At 36.8% G+C, this 18,988-nt stretch overlaps 1 long non-coding RNA gene across 2 annotated transcripts in view; it reads right to left on the bottom strand.

Annotated features, from left to right (window-relative positions):
- Positions 1-1,063: 1,063 nt before the first annotated feature.
- LOC308387999 overlaps positions 1,064-18,988 on the bottom strand; it is a 44,678-nt gene continuing 26,753 nt past the window's right edge. For both annotated transcript variants that reach the window (XR_013970024.1, XR_013970025.1), the window contains 2 exons: positions 8,645-8,864; positions 1,064-5,022 (listed from right to left, as the gene is read on the bottom strand). This is a non-coding gene — a long non-coding RNA (uncharacterized lncRNA). The remainder of the gene's footprint in view (positions 5,023-8,644; positions 8,865-18,988) is intronic.

Genomic DNA, 18,988 nt, shown 5'->3' with positions numbered 1-18,988 from the left:
CTATCTATCTATCTATCTATCTATCTATCTATCTATCTATCTATCTATCTATCTATCTATATATATATATATATATATATATATATAGTATATATATAGCAGTAGTTATATATATATATATATATATATATATATATATATATATATATATATATATATATATATATATATATATATATATATATATATATATATATATATATAACTACTGTGTAATAAAGTAGAGTGTCCAAATAAGGAGGATAAGTGTCCTCTCCCCGTGCAGAGGGGAGTGATTCAATACTTTAACTGAGTGATTTCCTATATGGGTCCTTATTACAATAGTTTTGAAGGAGCCTGCTGCTGAAAACCCTCTGCTGTTTGAGCAGTACGTCATGACGAGGAAAGCAAGGTGTTGTCTATTTTGGTCAACAGTGTGGCCAACACCCTTTGCTCATTAAATAACTCTAAAGGCTCCAGGATAGTCCTCACACAACCTTCTTTCCGCTTTTCTGTCTTTCTAGTCTAATTTTCATATAGCTGAACCATATTAGAAATATTGATGTCTTGCTCACTTGCATTTGATATCATTATGATACCATACACATCATTCTGTTTGTTTTATGTTATAGTTTAAATTATCTTGCACTACAATGAGCTCAGAGAATTTGAGCTTTACACTAACTAGAGTGTATCTTTTAAGTGTTGTGATTAATGAATATTAATTATTTTACTACTTGATCTTATTTAGGAATTATTATTTTTTGCTAAATACAGTTCTGTAAAGATGCATGCTCCCTTCAAAGATCCATGTGGTACAAAATGGCAGAACTATGAGTGTTTGTATCACCACCAAACAGTAAAAATGATCTCCTTTGTTAAGCACATCTGAAATGTAATTTCACTTTTACAGCTTAGTTCATTCTTTACAAAAATAGCTTCTAATTTTTTTTTATATTGTACAATATGAGAGTAATGGCTGTCATATGTCATAATTTTTTAAAGGGTTAACAATTACTAAGTAAAAATCAACTGGAAATTTTAAATTCGATTAATTTCAATATCTAGAATACAATAACTGAATGTTTATGAATTTTATATAGGCAGGTTTACTGATCTGAACAGGGAATGATCTTACTACATTTGACAATTTGTGATTTATGTCATACTGAAAGCACTAAAACCTCTAGAATTAAAAAATGTTTCCATTTGATTTATAGAAATTGATGTCAAAAAGAAATTTCAGTGTCATATATACTAAAATATGTGAAACAATAAAAAATGCACCTAAACACCTTATTTAAAATCACAAAATACATAAGAATTTACATAATAAACAGTTTTAAAGGACAGATTAATGTAATGTAAATACTGCAAGAAAATAGATAATTCATGAGACTCTTAGATTAAAATCATATTACACACAGTAGTCCCAAAAATAAACAATTGTTTTGGAATTAAACAACAACAAACCAAACTTTCTGACCTCCATACTATTGCAGCTCTAAGCCTGCTGGTTCTTCCTGAAGACATACTTGGTATATCTTTATAACAAATTGCTGTTTACGCCCTATCTAGCATGTAGCCGAAGCCCCGATCAGGAATGCGGCAGATAGAATTCTTCCAAGGTTCACGAATCTTCAGAGAGCAAAGGATCAAATCTTAGATTCTCAGATGTACATGTCAGGAACTGTCATCCGTGGAGTAGACATGTGGCAGCACAGCGTGAAAGCCTTGAGTCATCTGCAGCCTTCTATTTTCAGAGATGAGAACAAATGGATAAATGTGTATAATAAGTTGCAGAAAAATGAGATGAAATCGGCATCGGCTTAAGAATGCTTAACTGGCTGGAGGAATTAATCCATGACCACTTCACGAAAAAAGATTGCCAAAATTTACAGCCGAGAGCAGGTGAGTCACCCCAGTAAGATTATTATCATGAAATCAGTCTTTATCTTATTTCTTCTTTTGTTTCTGTTATTCTTTTGTGCTGTTTTAACATGATAATGTTTTACTCTGTTCTCTTCTTTACAACTTTTGCTTTTTTCGTGCAGTGACTTGAGCTGAAACTGCAGACATGGCTCACTCCTGACAAACACAGAGAGAGCATTAAAACATGCTTGGATTCCTTTCAGGAGGGTTATAACTAAGTGTTCAAACTAATGACAAAAGTTTTCTAGAGACAGTCATTATTACCAGAAGATAAACTGCAATACTTTTAGCAGTACCCTCAGGTCAACATTTGATTTATGACTAAACACCTGCAAAACTAATGACTCTTCAACCTCAGCTGTGGGGCTATGGTGTTTAGTAGTTGATTAAAAAATATTGAATCGACTATCAAATAAGCTAACACACTGAACTAAGAGTGTACGAGTTCATCTTCAACATGGGTGCTAAAATGTTTGCTTTTACCTCCAAAATAGTGTCTAAAAATTTTTATTTAATTATAAAGGGAAGTTTTAAACCTTCAGCCAACAACAGCAGGCTCATGTTTAATGAAATAAATATTTATTTTTCTAATATATGTAAGAAAATATTGTAAACAGTCATCAAAGGCGTCAAAGTTTAATCTGGTTAAATTTTGTAAAAAAAACAACAACAAAAAAACAGAGTTTGTGAACAAAAGCACAGGGCAACCTACACATGACATCTACAAGAACTGCTCTACCATGGAAACCCATGTCACGAAGTCCCACACTGTAAAACATCACATGGTCTGTCACTTTGTGAGTTCCTGTGGTTCCTAAATGCTTCCACTTTCCAATAATACCACTTACAGTTCATCATGAAATATCTAGAAGGGAAAAGATTATACAAACGTAGTTGGTGTACCAGTGGCATCCTTTTTGAGTATCATCCATTCTTTTACAAATGTTTGTTAAAGCAGACTGTGTGGCTTTTACTTTATGCAAATGTGGCAATGGAATTGAACTGAAAACACCTAGATAATTCAAAGGTGTGACCAAGTAATTTTGTCCATATAAATGGTAATGGTAAATGGCCTGTATTTATATAGCGCTTTACTAGTCCCTAAGGACCCCAAAGCACTTTACATATCCAGTCATCCACCCATTCACACACACATTCACACACTCACACACTCAAATGTTAAAGCCTATGGTGATCCATATGGTTGCAGCTGTAATTAGACTTAAAAAAATTGGTCCATTTCCAATAAAATTCATTTATTTTGAGCTGAATGTTGGTATAACATATGTACCAATGAACAAAGTTTAAATTAGTAGTATTTACAGTAAAATACTCTATCTACTAACCCCAGCCTATATATGATCTTCAGTGCTAATGCACACATCTTTTCTGAGTCTGGATCATTCAACTCAAAACATTTCCTTTCACCGGTGCCCATATTGCCATTACCATTGTCTCGGTTTGGAGTATTACATGACCAGGCTTGTATTCAGGAAGCAGACAAAATGTATAAAATATTGAGACATTTATTATGACACATCAGCTTGATATCAAGGACAAGTGGTGAACACTTATTACTGCTGGCAAGGTCATATAATTTTAAAGTTCTAAATTCACACAAAATTAAACAATAACTCTGCAGAAAAGGCTATATAGTTCTGCACAGTAATAAGCTAGACTGATCAGAAAACCTCACTCAACAGAATCAGAAAAAAGACAACCACTGCAATATTTCCCCTTAGTTGATGTCAAATCAGTGCTAAATTATGATATTTCACAATTAATTAATCAATAACAATAATATAAAAGCAGTGTCAGTATTGAGTGCTACTGTAGCCAGCATGGCAGCAGAACATTAGCTCAGGATTAGTGTTCACTGATTGGTTAGGCTTTGTTCTGTTCAATTGAGTTAACATCCATTCATCCAGTTGATCACGGTGGTAGTCAACAAGGCCCCTCTGCCATTCCATGAAGATCAAATGTTAAAGGTTTTCCATCCAGACTTCATGTTCATTCTAGTATATTATTTACATATGTACATTTATATACTCTGATTGCATTAAACATGTAAAAGGTGTTTTAAGAGTTTTATCTCTTATTGTCGTTGTGTTGTCACAGTTTCATTTTTGTTTGTCTGTTCAAGATCAGGCACGTAGTCTGTGGCAGACATATAAAACTGAATGTCTCCATTATACTCTATAAAAAACTGTTGCATGCAAACAAATGCAGAAGCAAAAACAAATGTACTAAATATGTAAAATTTGCGAGGGATGCCTCCAGCATCCTGGACAAGCAGTCATTTCCTGAAAATAACAAAAGGTTAGTTTGTGCATAGATATGAACAACAGCGTATAACTTATAACCTATAACGAGACCCTGATAAGGATAAGCGGAAGAGAATGGGTGGATGGACGTTTTTCATGGAATTTTCTTTTTTTTAATGGAAAAAAAAGAAAATTCCATTTGTTTTGTATACTCTGGTACTGATAGGAAGAAAGAAAAGAAAGATCAAAATGGCCTTCAAACAAATATATAATGTGAAACTCAATTTTTAATTTGTTATATTAGAAACACTGTAACTCTTATTGTCAATATTTAATAATTTGTGTTCAACTTTTTTACCCATTTTCTGGCTTTTTTTCTGTCACAACATGAAAAACCGAAGCTGTTTGTTTGAATTAAAAAATAAATAATCATTTATTGCTTCGATTCATAATTGTTTTGGTTTTTCTTTACACCAAAATACCACACAGAGGTGTATATTAAAAAAGTGTTAACTAGAGTTAATGTACATTCCAAGTTGCAATTTTTACTCCAACCGACATGCACATCATTTTTTAAATCCCTTCAGATATCATCGGTATAACTGTTGGCAGCAAAGTTGAGCTGCATTGCCCTAAAATGTTGCGCATGTATCATCACCTCCAGCGCGACAAGAAACAGCAGCTGGGGGTTGGAATGAAGGAGCTGACTGACTGATTGATAAGCAGACTGCATGCTGATGTGTTAGGCAAGAATGGCAGGAAATGTGTGCCACGCAAGCCGAAGGCCAAAAGGCAGACGCTGTGCTTCACCGCGCTGTCCTGCCCACGGCCTTGACAACTGATCTATCTGCAAAGAGAGAGAGAGAGGCTGATTAGCTCAAGAGGGCCTGAGGGTTTCATTACAATATCACAACAAACAATTATCATGTCTCTAAAGGGATAGAAACACATGTGCATACACACTAGTGGCCGCGCACACCAATGTTTTATGGCGAATATTGTAAATCAAACCTGGCTACGGTGTGGGAAAATTAAAAGGCATACTATCAGTATTTCAATTCTTTCAGTGTCAGTGCGTCACCCCATTTATATTTATTGATTTCATAACTTTGTTATTGTTTTGCTCTCAAGCAACAGGTGGTTTAAAAATCGTTGTAAATGTCAGAGCAGAAACCAAAACAGGTGAGAGGTTTCCTGGTCTTAACCTTTATATCCTGTTATTTTCACGGACTGTGTATAGCTCATTAAACCTGTGAATTTTATTGTTAGTGATAAAATATATTTAGCACCTTAAGCTCTGCTTTGCATTAACATTGAATTGACTTTGAGCGAGATTTACTATTAACTCATCGGATAAATTAATATATAAACATTTAAATTAAATGATAGGAATAAAAATCGAATTAGATTTTATTTAATTATCCACCATAAAGAAGCAAATGAAGCTCATGTAATTTTACCAGGCTATGGCCATTTAAAACTTACATTGTATACACTATTAAAGAGCTGAATGTGGAAAAAAGTGAGGCACTCTGGTTAGCAGCCTGTGGGGCTCAGACAAAGAGATGGTGTTGGGTTGCATTGCAGTGGCCTTTGCTCAATACTCACTGTGCACATAAATACACACACACGCACTGCAGTAACCTTCTGCACGGTCCCCAAGCAAAGGTTATGTCCCACACGCCACTTAAGTCTCATTTGTGGGAGCCAGACCAGAACAGCTCATTCATAAATTTATGTAGCTGATACAAACCTTCATAAATAACGTACTGAGTAATAAAACAATGTTGAGTGAGAATGTATTCTCACGTTACTATTTTTTCCCAAAGTATTTTAAAAGTAAAATGTTGCAGTGAGTGTTTTCTTTAAACAAGCAATGTTTAAATTTAACAGGAAATTAATGGGGGGAAAGTAGCTGCTGGTACAAAATCTGCTCAGAAGACGTGGAAGCCAACAAATGTCTACACTGTAAAACTGAAACAAAACTCCTGCCTTTTATTCCACCCCTCAATTCAGTAATGACACATAATCACCAGAATTGATGGCACACAGAATACATTTGTACCATCGTCAGTGTGTACCATCGTCAGTGTGTACTAATTATCCAGCTGACTAACAGCAGCCCAAATGTATTAAAGGTTAGTAACACACTCATTACTCGTCAACAATGTCCAGAGCTCTTGTCAGCCTGATGATTAATGACCATCTCACTTAGACAATATTGCTTTAGCATGATTTCTAATAGAGCAACTTGAACTGCCACCAACACATAGAACAAATTGGAGTATAATCTTTGGATAAAACACAGAGCATCGGCACTTTTGTTACATAAACTAAACTGCAGTGGACAAAACACAGACGCAGACAGACGAGCTTTGAGTGGGGGTGGTGGTGAATTATTGCCTGATATGTATGCCGTTTCATTTTTGGGGTATTCTTTTACTTATTGCATATTAGGAATTGGTTTTAGTTGCCTGTGAGATGATTTAAGCTGTAATTAAAATAAAATGCACCCCGACTTTGATTTGACACTAATACTTTGATTTTCTCTTGAATACATATATAAAATCATTGGAATATATTGATGATAATATGGCAATAAAATTTGTATTTTAGATATATGGTAAGGTTTCATACCAAAATATGTCAATTGAAAAAAAATAAGATCAAGACTATTCAATAATTTTATTTTATTTCTATATTTTGGGAGGGGGGAGAGTCCCGGTCAATTTAACTAACCACTTAAAAAGGGCACTGAAAATCCTGGGACTGTAGCTGACAAGAACTATCGGCATGATTATGAACACTGAAATAAAGTCTTTACAGTTACCGAGTTTTGAGGCTTATCTGGCCTCAACATATAGCACTCAAAAATCATTCGTTATTACTGATTCAAATATATGTATACATTTAATATTGGTGTTAGTGTCAATGCCTATGTATACATTCATGTAAAAGGTCTGAATCAATATGTGTGTGTGTTCTGCAGAAGTGTATGGTGTTAAAAGCGCCAGTTGGGGGGATCATAGCAGGGACTGCAGCATGCGGTCTTAATTCAATTTAAAGCTCTGTGTTTTGACAGGAGTTAAGAGTTAGATGTAGTGGCAAGAAAGCTCAGCAGTCTGCACTAAAAAGATCAAAAACACATACATTTACTCACGTATACATACAGGAATTCACTCAATGCATCACAGTTGAACTTGTATCTCACATTAAATCTGTTAAAATGTAATTTCATTAATTCCTTGCCATAAGAAGCCGTGAGATGTGTAGCATGAGTGTTGCATTATAGGTACATAATAAAAGTCTCCATTATTCTCATTGTATTATCAGTGTTGGTTTCATAACTCTGTAAGGATCTAATACTGCATAATTAAATAACTGTCAAATACTTATTCAGCTAATGAGCGCCTCGAGGAGTGAGCAGCGGTGTTGTCCACCATAAAAATGATGGCAATAAACGGTAATAAAAATACCACAAATTAATAAAGTCGAACCAGACAGCCACTCCGTCTCTCTGTCCTGATTACACATATCTTCACTGGGGTTTGTGTGTGTGTTTGTGTGCCTCTCACATGCCCGTGTGTGGGAATTTATGGGCCCCTGGAGAAAGTAAGCAATATGTTTGAGATTTGCATACGGCTGGAAGTAAAGTATATTCAAATTGTGTATATTATTAGTAATGTTCCCATAAGGCACAGGTAAATATAAGCCGTTCACCCTGTTGTGTGTGTGTGTGTATGTATGTTGGCATATCAGTCTAAAGCTACGTGCTGCTGTGTGTTTCTTTTTTTTTTGCAGCATGTTTGTGGTCAGATGCATGTTTGTATGTGTAGTGTCTTGGCTGTTTTTCCACAGGGCTACGTGGGTGTGCGTGGGTGTGCGTTTTTGTGTATTACAGATAGGAACACAGAAGGGAGCAAGAAAAAGATGGAGAGAGAGATGTGATTGCGGTATTCTGGTAGGTAGGTAGGTTATGGGGCCTATCTGTTTCACGTCTTCCCTTCCCATCGTCTGGTTTCCTGCCATTGATCAGAACAGCCCACCTCCTCCCCTTTTTTCTCCTCTCCCTCTGCACTGATGGACGGAGAGAAACCTGATCGCCAAGCAAGGAACTGGAGGTGGGTGGGGTGGGGGGACACAACAGCGAGGGAGCAAGGAGAAGAAAAGGGTGAAGGCATCAGTGCCGTCTGCAACCTCCTCTGTCAACCATGCAGAGAACCCTGCAAAGAGCCACATCATAAATGGAGTATCTTATTCTGCCCTAATCTAATTTCTCCATTCCTCTCGGCTTTACTGTAAAATGAAAAGATCATCTAACTCTGTGTGTGTGTGTGTCTGTGTGTGTGTGTAGACGAGACACAGTGAAACAACAGAGACCGAGCCAAGGAGATCGTTAGCGGAGAACTGAGAGTGAGGAAGAGAGCGTGTGTTTTCCATGGAACAGATGTTAGAGGAGTGTCACTCACTCGTATGGGGACCCCTCTTGCTGTAGCACCCTCAGAGCCATAACACAACCTCCCATCGTCCTCTGACACACAAATCTCCACTCACACATGTCCACATGCTGGGATTTTGAGTGGCAGTTTCGCTGTTGCTCTCGCATGCCGGGGGGGGTCATCACCTTTTCCATCTGTTCCTGATTGGCCCCCCGATGTGGAAAGTAGTCGCCTTACAAAGTCCTGTCCCCTGAACACAAAAAAGGAAGAAAAAAAAACGTGAGGTAGAAATCATTTTTTGAATTTTTTTAACCTTTTGAGGCAATTTAAAGTCTCCGAACGAAAATGTAAAACATTATATTGCAGAAACTCTACTTTGACATGAGCCAGAAGAGCTTACCCAGTGCAGGGGGAAAACCTGCCCGAGTAGACATCAGAAACAGTCTGAATTTGAAGAAATGGAAGGAGCAAGTAGATATAATCTGTCACCTGTCCCTCGCACGTGTAGTTCGACTCTCACAAATGATAGCAAGTGTCTACAGAAAAACAGAGCGAGTCCATCACCACTTTGACGAAACCAGAATTCTGTCACGCTAGGTATTTTGCACATAGGTTAGAAGTTATGTGTACGTGTTTCATTGTGTGTGATCACCTATTTTGCACCACATTCTTGCAGCAGTTATAAAAAAATCTAAAGGACATCGGGCTACAGTGCTATACATCTATCAGACATACACCAACTCTTCTGAAACTAAATGTGAAGTTGTGGAAACAAGTTCTGTTTTCAGCTAAATAATAAAACCTATTTGATGGCATTACACTAAGAATATATATCACCCTAAAAATATCAAAAGGAATTTATTGCAATTGGAATATCAGTTGGATATGGAGGATGTCTACATTTTGTATTTACTTCCGAAGAAGTATCCCTTCAGGACAATGATGAACTTTTAATCTGATTCAGTGGCTTTTCATTTGGCTGATGAATATTAATGCCCAACTGTCTTGTTTATTGCCAGCTTCCCTTTGTAAGAAGAGCATTTAAAACTGTTAGAAGTGGTCTCGATTTCATATAATGCAGAAGTATTTATGATAGAATAATTGCTAGTACCAAAAAATTGTAATCTGAGAATTGTTAGGTGTTTGTTTTTCTTCAACAGACTCATGTTGCACACAGATTTAGAAATAACAAATTATTGCTTCTTATTAATTGATTAGGTAACATGTTGTTGTTTTGTATTCACTCAAATATAGCTGAGGATTTTTATATATTGATTCATGTTTTTAGATTTCTGCCCTCACACAGAGACTGCTTTTCCTTCATTTTATGGATTTCGTTCTCGTTCTGATCTCACAAGTCAGACTTCGGGTCAATACTGCAACCCGATAGGACCACACAGTCTGGTCCCTAAACCCCAGTAGGCTCCTACCTCCACTGTCACAGCATTACTGACAAATTATTCACCTCCGCAGTACAGTCACAGGGAATGATGGGGGGGAGGAAAAAAAGAGCAGACACGTTGATGAGGTTAAATTAAGCATGGTAATGCCTCTTTCCCATATCACATTTGCAGCTGGCGTATGTTTTAGAGATAAGAATTGTAGACTGTTGTCTGTGTTAAACGGCTGGGTAACCTTTAGTAGTTCCAAGAGCCATAACAAAACAATCTCAATGCAAGAAGTGTTTTGTTAAAGGTCTAGCTTTTAGTTTGTTGGCATCTACCTGGAACTGTTGTTGAAGTGCAGTGTGCTCTAAGTTTCAGTTCCTAGATCCGTGTTTTTAGAAGCCACTGATTCTGGTCACTGTTAGTGCCTTTAACACAGTTTCCTGGAAGACTGAAACAAGACTGTGGCCTGTCTATGTGTTTCTCTCTTAATATTTTGGAGGTTTAGTAATTCTCAAACAACCCCGATTCCCAACACCATCAAAAAAATAACTTGGTTCAGATACATATTTAACACACAGCGGCAGGAAATGTGGAAGAAAAGAAAAAACAGCTTAAAACAGTAAGAGTTCATTTTATCTACAGTGAAAATCTCCCGCAGATGTGTCCGCATTTATCAAACTGACTGATCTCCTCTGCTCGCCTGTACATCCTGCTGCGCTGCCATTGTGTTTCTGCTCTAAGACTTGGGAAACAGACACAGAGAGGCTTTTGGGAGGATTATTATGGGTTGAAGGAAAAACAGGCTGGTGGATGGAGAGAACTCACTAAAGTGGTGGGAGATGAGTGGTTGGACGGAAGCTGAAATGAGCTTTGTGTTAATCCAAGCAGGATGGGAGGATGGAGAAGATGAGCCGAGGTCTGTCTGCTTCCCTCAATTTAAATGACTGTATATGTATGTGTGTATAATAAAGGATCATCGAAGGTCACACCGTTATATACGGAAATTTGGTGACGCCTTCCTTTTACTAAGCTTTCTTTTAAAACCTCCCGTATTAGGATTAGAATTTGGTTTAAATAAATAAAAATGAAAAAGAAAATATTGCAGTCATCATCTCAGCTTTAAAAAACACAAAACAAAAGCTATCTGGTTTCACATTGCAGTGAAAGGAAAGCCACTGCTGAGGAAAATGACACCAGTCAATCTGAGAAGACTTATTTGTGAGCTATGATAAAAAGCAAGACTCGCATGCACAAATACATTTTCCTGAGGCATTTTGTGGCTCCTCCTTAGTAGTTTATTCCCAATCTGCTGTGCTAATAGAGTCAGAAAATGAATTTACTCCCAGTCACCAAAGCAGTTTTTAATAAAAGGCAAATTCCCTCTCTGCGAGAGTTATTGCCAGCAGTGTCCTTACCACCTCAGAGACCAGCAATTATACCCTAATGGCATTACAGTGTCTCGCTAACAGTTATTAGCATTAAAACTTCTCATACAATATATGCAAAGTTATTATTTGCAATTCTTGAAATAAACAAATACATTGATATAATTTATGTATGTGTTATAGAGAAAATTCATATTATGCACAAGTTCTCCAAAGAAATAAAAGTTAAATATGAGGAAAGTGAGAACTCTACATGGTCAGAAACATGAAGCTGATTTATTTTAACCAATCTAATTTGCTTTAAATTAAACCCTTAACCCCTTGCCCATGTATTAACTGACTGTATAAATGGATTACAGTGTGTTAAAGCACCTACGCTGTGTTGGTCACTGCTGGAAACGGGCATTTTACTGTGTAAATAAATGATTTAATGCATTGAAACTTTTCCGTTAATTCACCCCGAGGAACTTCACAAAAAACTAAGGTTATGCAAAGGAAATTAGATGATTTCATTTTCCGTGCCTTGAGAGAAAAAAGCACCAGCTGTCGTATTTGTAGGAGTTAATAAATGTCATGGCCAGAAACTGAAGTTTATGCCCATGACCGGTGTACACACCCTGAGTGAAGCTGCTGTACGGCTGCAGAGAATATACTGTGCTTACTGTACTCTCAAGCCTTCCTGATGAACGTTATGCTCACTCTGAAAACTCTGCTGACTACTAAACAAGCTAGTTACACTTTCACCTCTGTATTCTACATAGAAATATTTTGTGACTATTTAAAATACCGCATGCATTTGTATAATATATATTTACTACACCTCTTATTACATGATGATCTAAAGCACCTCGATCCTAATGGTTTCATGTCTGAAAAAAATATTTTTCAAGCTTCTGTAACCATGTTGTGGGATATAAATGACATTTTTAAAAGTGGTAAATATTTAATTTGGCAAGTTCTTTATTGTACTAGATACACATTACACTTTTCTAACTATTAATGAGCCATTTTAGAATTGCTTAAATAAATTAATTAATCTTGCGTTTATTAAATTCACCTACAGTGCATGATGTCATCCTTCCAATATTTAAATACAAAGTAAAAATGTATATGTCAGAACTACATATATGTCAGAACTTCCTTCAAACAAGGAAACACTCCAATCACTAATCTAATAAATACAACCTGCAATAAATCACTAATTATTTACAGAAGAGCCCTTTAACAGCTTTGGACTGTGCATCTCTCAGACCCACAGGTCCCCATTCTCCATACCCTCTGCGCTAATGCAGCACTAATGCAGTGAATGGGGGGCTTGTTTTTATTAGCCAGTGTCCCACTGTTTGGATAATCTCTCGATTTACCAAAGCCCCTCGTTGACAGCCCTCCTCGTTGAGTCCCGAGCCCCTGCAGGTGTCCAAACACCAGCTAATGGAGCCAGCACGCTCTTTAGGCAGAGAGATATATGGACTCCATTTTGTCAATGTAAGATTTTTCTCTGCTGGGCAGCATATGTGTCAAAGTCCCAGATTTATCATGGAGATAGCTTTGGCAACTCTCGTTCTGGCACAGACTCGGAAAGACACCATGTTAAATAAAATAATGTGCAAAAATAGGACACTCAAATGCTTCCGGCGAGTTCTTCTCCCACGCTAGCTGTCCAGCAATCAACACATGTCAAACATAATAGGCATCAGTTGTACTGTGTTTATAAATGCCATGTGACTACATATCTCGGCCAAAGAAGAAAACAAGAGCAACACTGCCACGTTACCTTTGATTCCACAGGAAATACACAACCTAAACCGCTGATGGTATTAAAGTGGGATTTGAACATTTGTTTATGGCGATTTCATCATGTCAGAAAAGCCCAAATAGAAATATTTAGCTGTAAATTTCTTTTTTTTTTTTGGTACTTTTTCCAATGACAGAGGAGTTGAAAGAGCTTTAAAGTCTTATAAACAGAAGGAAAAATGTTGCTTCAGGGAGTTTAAAAGATATGCATGAGCTTTGTAGAATAATAACTTTTTTTTAGTTCATCTTTTTAGGAATGCGCACTAGGCTTCTATAATTTTTTGCCACAGGTTGAACCTCCATCTATTAAATTCCATGAAGGCATTGGAAACTATCATTTTGATCTCGATTAATATTTCCTACTCTCATATTTGCAGAGCAGCAGAAACAGGGAATGCAATAAGAGAGTTGTGTATATGATGGTTTTTCATGTCAACCCATCAGAATGGATGATGACTTCACACCAAGCCGGGTAGGGTGATGACGGGATAGACCCTAATGTAGACAGCCATAAACACAGCAAGCCATCTCTAATCCTGAGAGGCTCCTTTGTGTACCTCACACTGCACAAACTGTTTTGATGAATCTCCCGACCCCTGACCCTCCGATGACGGATGACGCTCTGAGGGGAAATGTAACCAGAAGGCAGCAGATCACCCCGGCCATCCTGTTTGGGAAATGAAATGCACTGTTGCTTCATCATCCAGAGTTTTTACTCTACACGCTGTGGAGAGAGGCATGAATGCAGTATAGATTTAGTTTCGCTTGCATTAACGTGAATTACAATTGTTGTAATTTACAGGATAACTCACTTTTTCCATTCTGTTTACATTTATATAAACTGTATCTTGAATATTTTACTCAAATTATTTACTTGACGTAACCGAACGGGCTGAAAAATGCACTTCAGAATAAAAACTGATCCGGTTCGGTATTGAAGTGGTTTAACATCTGGGGCCCAGACACAATCACTTGTCATGAAGTCTAAACTACATTTCTACCACATCATACAAAGGCTCCCACAGGATTAAACTGTGCATCAGTCATAGCTTGTTAAACTCAGTATTATCGATGACATGTTGACAATAGCTAATAACAGCTTAATAAATGTCATTACATTGAAAGAGTATATGTTGAAATAGGTAAATTGTTTAATTTGTTGTGTTTGTGATTTGTCTTTCCAAATCAAATTATTATTAGTTTTAAATTACGAAATAATGCTTTGATGATTATTTGCAAGAGTAATATTTACGCGTTTTAGATGCAGTTTAAACAGAATGAACTGTACTGTTTTCGCGGACATGAAAATCAACACAAGGGCACTCTTAACACACACACAGCGCACAGATCCACAAACACACACACACAGGTCATGTCTCCTCGCACAGAGCCTGTTTGTAAGAGAAACGCATTTGTGAACCTGACAGTGGAAAATCTGAGCTGCTCCTTCAGCCTCCGTTTGGTCTTGGCGTTTTGATTTGTTTGACAGGGAAGAAAATTATAACAGCAGGGGGAAAGAAATTTGAAAATATGACTGGTAATACTTTCAAAACACAGATATTTTCCCTGCTGTCTTCACAGAATCCATAGTGGGAGTCTGCATGTGTCTGTGTGCTTGGACCGTTTGGGCTTGTACTCTGCTCTTGTGTTTGTATGCTTGTTTACATATACTGTGCATGTGCGCACACATGTGTGCACTTCAGGATGCAACGCTACAACAATGAATCATCTTTACTGATGACATGGTACGCTAATCGTTTGTCTATATATTGCAGGTTTGTTTCCATATCTCAAGGGTTTCTTGCGGTCTCCTCAACATTTCTCTGACTCGATTCCATGATCTTCATTTCATTCATGTATTTATTTATCCAGTTTGCTTTATTGCTTTGATTCTCTGAGCCCGGGGTTATTTTGTTTTAATGAACGCGTTATACTTCTCCTTTGTTAGACTCAGTAACTGAACTTTTCAGAGTAAACTTTTCTCATTGGATCTGATGGTTCAGTTGAGGAGAGCAAACAGACTGTTCTTTGATTATTCATAAATATGGCATATTCACCAAGAAAATGACCCAGGGAGTAAACTGAGAAAATTACACCGCAAAGAGAAAAAAAGTCGACTTTGTCAGCGTAACATCTTTGCATCCCGATTTCAGACCATGTTCCTCCACTGTTTATATTGCTAAACATTATTACTTTTCACTTTGGGAAAACACCTCATGCTGCCAAAACAACACTTTATGCTACTGTTGACCTCTTGACCCTTCAGCCTTATCCTAACCACAGCCACGTTCCCACTCTCTAATAAACTCAGCAGCCACTTAAATACAGCCATGCCTGAAAAACTGCATAATAATATTTTCTATTGATTATTAATGTAACTCTACAATTTAGTGTGCCACAGTTGAAGCTGTTGATAAGACAGAAAGCTGAATATTGTTTTAGGGTAAAATGAGAAGAGCTACGGTTTAGCTGTGTTTGTGTTTAAATCCAGACTAATCACTCATCAGCTCCTGTGTATGTGCTACAGCTACTGTGCACATAACAACTCACCTCCCCAGAGAATGCAAGATACCGCCATCATCAAAAATCTGTCTAATTGGCTTCCAGCATTAATACAATGGCCACTGTCACCAACCAGTAGCAGACTAAATGTAATTTTGCTATTTGCTGAGGTAAAACTGCTGCCCTGTTTCAAAGTAAATCTTTTTTTGATACAAAACTGTTCAGTATATATATATTTTTTCAAGTCGACCTGTTGTTTTTGCCCTTACGGTGTATTTCACACACTTACTGAGTGGACCTAATCCTTATTGGATGAGGCATGCAGCATAGCTAATATATCAGACAAGCTTGTGGTGCAGCAAGTCGCACAGATTAAATGACTTCAGTGTTTGGGTTGCGAGGGCTGAGTGTTGGTCATCGGTCCATGCCAGAAATGAACCTAAATCATTCAGAGGCAAAAAACAGACACAGAAAACACTGATGCTATTGTGCGGTGTGTGCAAACCTAGTAAAGCTGTTAGTGAAGTGGAGAAAGGCAGTAAGGAAAGAAGAGGAAGACAGATGAAGCAACTGAAATAGCAGAGACTAAAAAGTGAAGAAGGAAAAAAGTGATAATTAAATGAAAACAAAGGAGGTGTGAACTTAATCCAAGAAAGACAAAGAAGGACATAAATGATAGAAGAAGAACAGGATAAAAAGAGAAACAGGAGGAAAGTGAGGGAGTTTTAGGAGAATCAATGCAGCGTCTCTCCACTGGGACCGAGCTAACAGCACAGCAGACCGTGGATCTCAGGTGTCCAGTCGATGGCTGATGCATTAGGCTGCTGATACCCGCTGCTTTGGGTTCAAACACACATTTTCTTAATACAACATGAGCCCATTTCCCCCCCTCATTAATCATGTAACCTGATTAGGGCTAGAGGTCTGGCCCGTACTGAACCCTTCTCCACTCGCCGCCTTTCATTTTGTCAGGCACACACATGTGAGAATATACATGTGTGTTTATGCAGAGATATTAACCCATGGTTTCCCATATGTTTAAAGGAGGACGTGTCAGTGCAATCAAACTAAAGCTTATGCATATGTCTTTATACACTCACACAGTTCTATACATAAGGTTTAGTAAACTGGGACTGTTGCCTTTGTTGCTGTATTTACCGAAATTGTCCTTTCAAATAGACATTTATTTAGCAATGATCCATCTGTATCAAAAATCAGTATTAAAAGTATAATAATTTCTTCTTAAAACAGCTGGAGAATATCATTTTTAGTAAAGTTTTATCAAACTTGAGCAAACTATTGGTTACATCAGTGAGGAGCAATTTTCAGAAAAGTTAATTATACTTTTCCTAATTCTTTTGTACTATTTTATAAACTAGGTCAAAGTACCATCACATAGATACACTAAACATTGAACTGGGGTGAGACAGCACTGGGAGGCTATAGGAGAGTGGGGAAAAATGTTCCATACCTTTATAAAAACTTTAAAAAAAATGTAGACCTAAGAGTGTTATGATTATGACTAATTTAAACCGCGCATCAGGGTGAAGAGTGTGAAAGATAGGCTGACAGATAGAGTTAAACCTAATACCACTGAACTGAATGCCTCTCTGGTATTCATCAACATATGACCGGTCTAATCATTGATTGGCTCAGGTTCATTGCCATGCAGTAGAAGTGAACTGTGACAGATAACCCAACGCACTTTAATTCTAGAGAAGGGTCACATAATGGTGTTCTGTCGTTTGGCCCGCATAACCTAAAACCAAAGCAAATTTTCCCCTTTTTTTCATTTTCTTATAAAGATCCGTAAGACATGTATTTAGTGACGGTAAATATTCGCACGATTCTTATTCTTTCGCCTTGCTCACCTAATGTTTGTTGTGTCTTGTTCTTACCAAGTCAGATGCTCGCAAATACAGAGACTGTTTGGGGAAAAGCTACCAGACCTTCATTTTAATTTGATTCAAGTATGCACACAAGCAACAGTCACTGGACTGTTCATGTAGATTCTTTTTTTCCCCACCTTGACTATTTCAGATGAAAAGACATGACAGATGTTCCATAACTGCTTTTGATTGCTGTACAGTTTGTCCACTTAAACTTTCTTTGACTTCAGTTTGTTTATAGACACATCAAATTAACACACACACACACTTACACATATATTTACCACTGTATATCTGGCAGTGCTCAGTGTAGAGTTCATTTTCTTCTGCCTACTTACACTTCTTCTGCCAGAAGCTCCTGTTTGTATAAATTCTGATTAAACTGTGTATTTAAATATTTAAAGACAAAAACATTTTGATTTCATTTTTGTTCATTTATCCCACCCCAAAGTATTATCAAAGTATTGTGTTTTATTATGTGTGTGTACTTTCAAAAGCCCTTTACTCAGTTACCATTAACATTTAAAGATTTGTTTTACAACTCGTGATTTTACATACATTATACATATGATTTGCATATATATCAGAAGCGTCAGAAGCTAAACAGTTTGGATAAGTGGATTAAGATTGCCTGTTCACCGCACCTAAACGAATGGCATTGCAAATCATGTGTGCACATGTAGGTCTGTATAACCTCCTAGATTAATGACTTACGTCACTAAGTTTAAGGTAAATAGACCGATACTTATCTAGTTCCTTTCAGCTTTACTTGAGGACTCAAAGCACTTTCTTATTATAATCTTCATTCACCTATTCACACACACATTCATTTTTTTCTGCGTCTAAGCACTTTTAACTCGCTTGTGAGCCACAGCCACATTATGGAGGCACTGAATGTATTAGTTGTCTCCAACACTGTTACTGTGTTTATGGACTGTGTAAAGTTAATGTATTAACATCCACTCAGTTTATAGACAAAAAAGACTTTATCTATGAAACCTAAAATAGTTTATTAAATTGGATAATATTTCATGTTCAAAATTACATTTTACAGCTGGAATATGAAAACCTGAGAATTATGAGTTTTTTTTTAAAGGTATAAATAATTTGAGAGTAGAAAAAAGGTATAACTGTAATATAATTATTGCAAATATGTTTACCAACAAATAGGTACAATTACATTTATTCTAACACTCTCAAAAATCAAACAAGTATATTTTTTAGCATTTAATAATAAACATCACTTTTATGTAAGTACATGTGACTAAATTAACTTTCACGACAGTCGTTTTTGGATTTCTGGCTGTTACCAGATTCTCTACTGAAGGTACAAATTTTGTGTTTGATGGTACTGTGATTAGTTTCTCACTTTAGATTAAAATATATATATATATATCTTAATAATAATAACAATAA

This window comes from Rhamphochromis sp. 'chilingali' (genome assembly GCF_963969265.1).
Source record: "Rhamphochromis sp. 'chilingali' genome assembly, chromosome: 20".
Classification (NCBI taxonomy): Eukaryota; Metazoa; Chordata; class Actinopteri; order Cichliformes; family Cichlidae; genus Rhamphochromis; species Rhamphochromis sp. 'chilingali'.
This window is presented reverse-complemented; position numbering and strand designations above follow the sequence as displayed.